At 33.8% G+C, this 7280-nt stretch overlaps 1 protein-coding gene across 1 annotated transcript in view; it reads right to left on the bottom strand.

The window, feature by feature from the left end:
* LOC115928703 overlaps positions 1 to 5125 on the bottom strand; it is a 10426-nt gene extending 5301 nt beyond the window's left edge. Inside the window, exon 1 of the mRNA XM_030996511.1 lies at positions 5009 to 5125. The gene's annotated coding sequence lies outside the window, so the exon portion shown is untranslated. The remainder of the gene's footprint in view (positions 1 to 5008) is intronic.
* Between the last annotated feature and the right edge of the window lie 2155 nt (positions 5126 to 7280).

The raw sequence follows: 7280 nt of genomic DNA, 5'->3' as shown, positions 1-7280 counted from the left end.
ACTTTGATTTAACCCAATACATGAGCAAAGTCTTGGTTGGATTAGATGAGATAATGACCTGCATGTTCTTCTGAATTTGATAGAAATCTCTTTTACGTTATAATGTATACCTGTCTTGGTTTATGTTAGTAGACAGTGATAGTTATAATGAAAAATGTATTTGACTTGTTATTCAGGTCTTCGTGTCAAGATGCAGAGTTACACTCATGAATAACCACCATTCAGTATACTTTTGCAACTAATGATATATCTTTAAAAAACTTTTAAAGAAAGCTGAATTTGATTAGATCAAGACCCAGATATGCCTTTTATTATAGGATATATAGTTTATATGCAGTAAAGGTTTGCAGAAGGGTTTGGGGCATAGATTTTTTGAATAGATCTCCATACATTGATCCGGAATTTGGGGGGGTTAATTGGCTGTTCACAGCTGGTCGTCAGTCAGCTCTGATGCGGTGCGTTGCGTCCACACGTTTGTGCGTGTTTTGTGTTGTGGGTATTGTAATGTTTTTGTCGTTGTGTAGTTGTTTTTGTAGTGTTACTGTTTGTGTGTATAAAATGAAAACTTCCACAGGTAGTTCCTTTTTTCTTTCATTCTTTTATCTTACGTACGATGCAGGATAATGTTACGTTTATTTCCTTGAATTGTCGCGGCCTAGGAAATAGTCGCAAAAGACAAGATGTTTTGTTTTACTTAAAAGCGAAACAATATGATGTTTGTTGTATTCAGGATACACATTTTGTCCCAGCTATGGAGACTGATATACGTAGGGAATGGGAAGGTAAATGTTTTTTCTCTTTCAACACGTCCAACTCAAGAGGAGTAGCAATTCTTTTTAAGAACACTCTCCCTGTAAATATAAATAGAATTAAAGTAGATATCACAGGAAACTTTGTGGTTTTAGATGTAACTTTGCACGAATATAATATTACTATCGCGTCGCTGTATGGCCCGAATACAGATAACCCAATATTTTTTGCAGATCTCCAACAAATTATAATAGATTTTGAAAATCCACATGCTATTGTCTGTGGAGACTGGAATTTAGTACAAGATTCAACCCTTGACACATATAACTATTTGCATGTTAATAACCCGCGAGCTAAACAACAAGTAAATAAAATGAAGACTGAGTTAGATCTATGTGATCCTTGGAGAATTAGATTTCCAGATAAAAGACGTTATACGTGGCGGCAACCAACCCCTTTTAAACAGAGTAGATTAGATTTCTTTTTGATTTCTTTAGAACTTCTTTCATTAGTGCACAATGTCGATATTCTTTCAGGTTACCGAACAGATCACTCTTTAACTCGTATAAGTCTCAGTTTGAATCGGATAAAACGAGGTCCTGGTTTTTGGAAATTTAATAATTCCTTGTTAAAAGACGAAGATTTTGTTTCGCAAATAAAGAAAAAGATAAGAGATACTATTCTATTTTATGCTAAAGACGAAGCAAAGTTTGACCAGAATGGTTGCATAGTGGGCGAGTGTGAATTTAGCATAAATGATCAGTTATTTTTTGAAACTTTAATGATGATTATACGAGGGGAAGCAATATCATATGCCTCCTTTGCCAAAAAACAAAATGTGAACAGGGAAAAAGATCTAGAAAAGAAAATTGAAGAGTTAGAAAGAAAATTGATAATATCTGATGATAAGACTTTTGTATTAGAGGAAATTGATAAATCAAAATTAGAACTGGAAGCATCCCGTCTTAAAACTAATGAAGGAATTGCGATTAGATCCCGAATTAAATGGATGGAGTTTGGAGAAAAACCGTCTAAATTCTTTTTAAATTTAGAAAAACAAAATAATACCAATAAAGAAATACGTCAGTTATCCGCTGAAAATGGTGATATTTTAGACAGACAAAGTGACATACTTAAGGAAGTGTTTAACTTTTATTCTAACCTTTATGCAGAAAAAGAAACTGATGGAATTAATCTGGAATTATTGTTAAACTACCCTGACATTCCTAAGTTGTCCTCGCAAATGTCCTCATTACTGGAAGGCCCACTTTGTGTTGACGAAATCTATTCCACTTTAAAAATCATGAAAAACAATAAATCCCCCGGACAGGATGGTTTTACTGTAGAATTTTATCGTTACTTTTGGGAAGATATTAAATACTTGCTGGTAAGATCATTGAATTATGCGTATTTCACAGGGAAATTGTCAAACTCACAAAAAATGGGAATAATAACTTTGATTCCAAAAGGAAACAAACCTAGACATTTGTTAAAAAATTGGCGACCGATCTCCTTATTGAATGTAGTTTATAAATTAGCATCCAGTTGCATCGCAAACAGACTCAAGGGCGTTTTGTCATTTTTGATACATGAAAATCAAACAGGATTTTTGAGTGGTCGTTTTATTGGCGAAAACATACGTTTATTATATGATACGCTACTTTATACTGAATTACACGATATAGCTGGCATGCTCCTTGTTGTTGATTTTGAAAAAGCTTTTGATTCCGTATCGCATGATTTTCTGTTCAATGTCCTGGATTTTTTTCGCTTCGGTCCATCTGTAAAGAAATGGATCAACTTGTTTTATGCAAATGCATCATCTTGTGTATTAGTTAACGGACACTGTACAGATAGATTTGAAATAGGACGAGGGTGTCGCCAGGGAGATCCTTTGTCTTCCTACCTCTTTTTGTTAGTCAGTGAGATACTTGGGATCCTAATACGACACTCACATTCTTTGGGCGGATTGCATATGAATGGAAAAACGCTTAAATTGTTGCAATATGCAGACGATACCCTTTTGACACTCAACGGTTCAATGCAGGATTTACAATGTGCCCTTACAATACTTAATGACTTTGCAAATATGTCCAATCTCAAAGTCAACACGACTAAAACTCAAGTGATATGGATTGGGAAGAACAGAACTTTCAAAAAAGAGATTTTACACGAGTACAAACTTAATTGGATATCTGAGGGATATTTTAGGTACTTGGGCATAGACTTTTCAGTTAAATTATCAGAAATGGTTAATCACAACTATCAAGAAAAGGTTCAAGAGATAAACCGTCAGATGACGATATGGTTGAAAAGAACATTGACTCCCTTAGGAAGAGTTACCATAGTAAAATCTTTATTTATACCCAAATTGAACTACCTATTTTTATCTCTTCCTGAACCAAAATTAGAAATTATGAAGGATATCGATCGACGTTTTTTTGAATTTATATGGCATGGCAAACGTGATAAAATAAGTAGGAAACAAATGGGTCAATTGTACAATGAAGGCGGAGTTAAAGTGACTGACCTTTGTATGCATTGTAAATCACTTAAGATATCATGGATAAGAAGATTTATTTGTTCTGAAAGTTTCTCTCTTCATATGTTCCAATCATTCTTACCTCCACCGTATACATCTCTTCAGTTATTCATGGGGGCTGAATATTACAAAGAATTAGCCACTACAATACGAAACCCATTTTGGGAAGAAGTATTATCAGCCTTTTCAGACCTTACTCAATTCACTGTAAATGATATTGCATGTCAACCCCTTTGGAATAACCCTAAAATAAAAGTTAATGATAACGTAATTTATTATAAGTCTTGGTGCGCTAAGGGGGTACGTTTTGTTAACGATGTTTTAAAAACAGATGGATCATTTCTCTCATACTTTGATTTTCAACATAAATACAATGTACATGTAAACTTTCTTCAATATTATGGCTTTTGTAATGCTATTCGATTTGGTTTTAATAAAAATGTCATACCAAAGGTCATTGAACCTACATGTATCATCCCGGAAGCATTGTTATTAATAATAAAAGTGGAAAAAGGTTGTGCACATATATACCGTTCTTTATTGAAACATAATATAAAGGAATGTAAAAGTCTTACTAAGTGGAAACAGGAGTTTGACCTTGACAATATTGTATGGAGTTCGTATTATTTTCTTCCCTTTAATTCAACTGTCGATGTTAACATGAGGTGGTTTCAGTTCAAGTTACTGAATAGAATTCTTTATATGAAAGATGCTTTGTTAAGATTTAAATTAGTTACAGATAACTTATGTACATTCTGTAATAACAGTGTAGAAACGATTATACATATATTTTGTTACTGTATTCATACAACCGAAATATGGTCTAAACTCGAGTATTGGTTGTCTCGTAATAATGTACTTATTAAGTTTAGAAATCAAAATAAGTTGTTTGGGTTTCACGGTAATAATAACAGTGCCCTCAACTGTATTATGATTATAGTCAGGAAAGAAATTTTTGCAGCCAAATGTAAACAGTGTTTGCCAGTTTTTGAAAACATAATATCAGCGATAAAGTGTTATTATAACATGGAAAAGTATATATGTAAAACAAATCTGAAAGAACAGAAATTTGTGAAAAAGTGGTTACTTTTTGCAAAGTGTTTCTGATTGTTTATTTCTTCTAAAATCATTTTGCCAACTAAATCTGGGATATTTATGTTAAATAGTGAACTTCAATTTGTAACTGATACCGGTATCTATAAATGTATTTTCTTATCATATTTTGAATGGCCAGGAATATTATTTTGAATTTCTGCATGTAAAAACCAATTCTTGTATACATAATAATGTGAACGATATTATTTAATAAAGGATCCCTGTGGAAGGGAAAAAGAAAAAAAAAAAAAAAAAAATAAGGGAATTCTCTAAAAAAAGTCATTGGTTTCAACCATTTTTAATAATAAATTTGTGCATGTTATGTTTCGTTTAAATAATGATTGAATAAAGAGATCATCAACAACTATTTCAAAAAAAAAAAAAAAAAAAAAAAAAAAAAAAAAAAAGTTGAAAGAACGTCGATTTGATTCGTCAAATTGTTTATTACTTTCGCATCCTACCGAGCAACAATTATCACCGGTGAGGAGAGGGACAAAAGTTTATCAATGTTTTGCCAAAGGACATTAGTGTCTGGATGGGATGCGAACCCTACACCCTTGGATTGAGAGTCAAGTGAATGAACCACTATACCACGACACCTCCATGACTGTTATCACTTACCAATACAGGAACGGTCAGATGAAGACTGTTGAAGACGATGGTTTAGAGATCTCTAGAGTATGGTGCAGGAAAGGTTGGTTCTGTTACTCTTGTCGAGGTCCGGGCTGGCGAATGGTTGGTTTCCTTTGCAGGACCCCGTTTATGCTTTTTTCCCTCTCGGTGCAGACACTGGCGCAGCCTTGGCATAGACAGGATGTGGACATGGGCGTATGGCGGACCGTATGGCCACAGGTAAGATGATCCTGCCCCGGATCCTGACTTGACATGATGCTCGATCAGTCCCCACCAGAACAAATCTTATTGATTTCTTTTCAGAAATCTTACTTTTTAAAGATTGAAAAACCATCTAAATGTACTTTTAAGAAAGGTAGGAAAATTCTTTTCGACCTTTCTTATACAAATAAAATGATCAAGAGAGACGAGCGAAATATTTCATTTGCCTCCAGTGTTTTGTGCCCCTTGCCCTATGACTCTGCCGATGGCATTAGAAAACAGAAATACATATTTTATCCTAATTATATTTTTACAAGGGTCTACCACAACTCTTTACTAATTTGTCAAGTATCATTTTATTTAAATGGTAGACTTACAGTCTACCGAAATACTATGTAGGTCGATTCTGTTTTCACTTTTAAAAATGTTTATCTTATAGGTTTTCTCAGTTTTTATACCGTAATGTTAAAACGATATTTAGTTGACATACATAGTGTACATGAGAGCTTTTTCTTCAATAGTGATGGAGAAAATATTCATAGTAGCATATTCAGGCGAAACCCAAGTTTGAATACCGTAAGTACATTTAATACAAATGCGCAAAAGGTGTGTAAGTATGAGTCACCCCGGCCGAATAGGGACCTGAAACCCGAAAAAATATATAGGAAAACCTTTTAGTTCTTGCTTCCTTGATTATGACATATTTCGGATTTGTACCCCACCCCAACCACCCGCTTTGCACTTAGAATCATGAAAGTGCCACTTAATTGAGTCTAACCCCTCAACTTTATAATACAAACATGCCGCCTCCTTACTTATGAATAGTTCTTCTTCTTATAATTCAGTACCTCTTATCCGGTGAAAGCGATATTCTTATCTATCAAAATAGAGACTTAACTCGCGACACCATTGCTGGTATCTCCTCTGTTACAAGGCTATCTGATACCAAACATTATACCGGTAGTTGTACTTTATCATTCACTCAATTATTATCATCCCGCTATGCAACACTGCAATTCTTCATAATTCTATGCTTTTCCACATAAATTTCAATATAAAATTGCAGTTGCGTTAATGGCTATGTAAATGTTAGGATGAAGAAAGAAAAAAAAATCGACATTAACCCTTACTGTACTGGGGGGGGGGGGCCTGGGAGGCCCCCCCCCCCCCTCGACATTTTCGGAGATCGCGCCGCAACCGCTTGGAATTTTGAATTGTCGTTTCATGACTTTTTTCCCTCAAGTCTTGCGCACATTTTGATACCATTTTCGTCAAAATCGGATATACCTGTAAGGTGTTACATAACAATTAGTATGCGCATGTCAATCAAAAAAGTGCTATAATTGCATATATTCATGTACAAGCAGAAATGTGAAGATATGAATTGATATGAAATTGCTTTTATATGTTTCTCAGAGTAACTTGATGTATTCCAGAACAAAAGAATACATTAGAAATAAAACAATAGATATAATAAGAAATAAAAAACAATAAAATACATAAGAAAATAAATAGTTGAAAATCGCATCAAATTTGCATAAATTATCATTATTAATAACATCAAATAACTATTTTGTGTTAGAAAAGAAGTTTCATATGAATAATGAGTTTCAACATTCAAAAAGTGGAGTCTGACAATTTTTGTAATGATTCTAGTGCCCTAAATATAGTTCCTGATTTGATATTCATGAATGCGTAATTTGCATATTCATTATTTATGCAAATTAACCTATGCATTTTCAAATATCATAAAAATAATGAAACCTCATGAATTTGAGATGAAGGAAACATTTATTCAATACATTTTCAAGATTCTTCACAAGTCTACGGACAAATATGTAGCGTTTTCTGTAAAATGCATAAAATTAGCATTTTGCATAATTAATTAGGCTATAACGACAAAAATTTGCATAATAGGAAAAAACTAATTATACCATCTTGTTCCTTACGTAAATATCTACAAATATGCAAATTTTCGTGTTCATCGGACATTCGACGGCCGAGATCAGTCAGTCAGAGTCAGTCGACGGCCAGTCAGAGGGTGCTCAAAATAGCCCAG

This window comes from Strongylocentrotus purpuratus, unplaced genomic scaffold (assembly GCF_000002235.5).
Source record: "Strongylocentrotus purpuratus isolate Spur 01 unplaced genomic scaffold, Spur_5.0 spur5_scaffold_3, whole genome shotgun sequence".
In the NCBI taxonomy this organism is placed as follows: Eukaryota; Metazoa; Echinodermata; class Echinoidea; order Camarodonta; family Strongylocentrotidae; genus Strongylocentrotus; species Strongylocentrotus purpuratus.
This window is presented reverse-complemented; position numbering and strand designations above follow the sequence as displayed.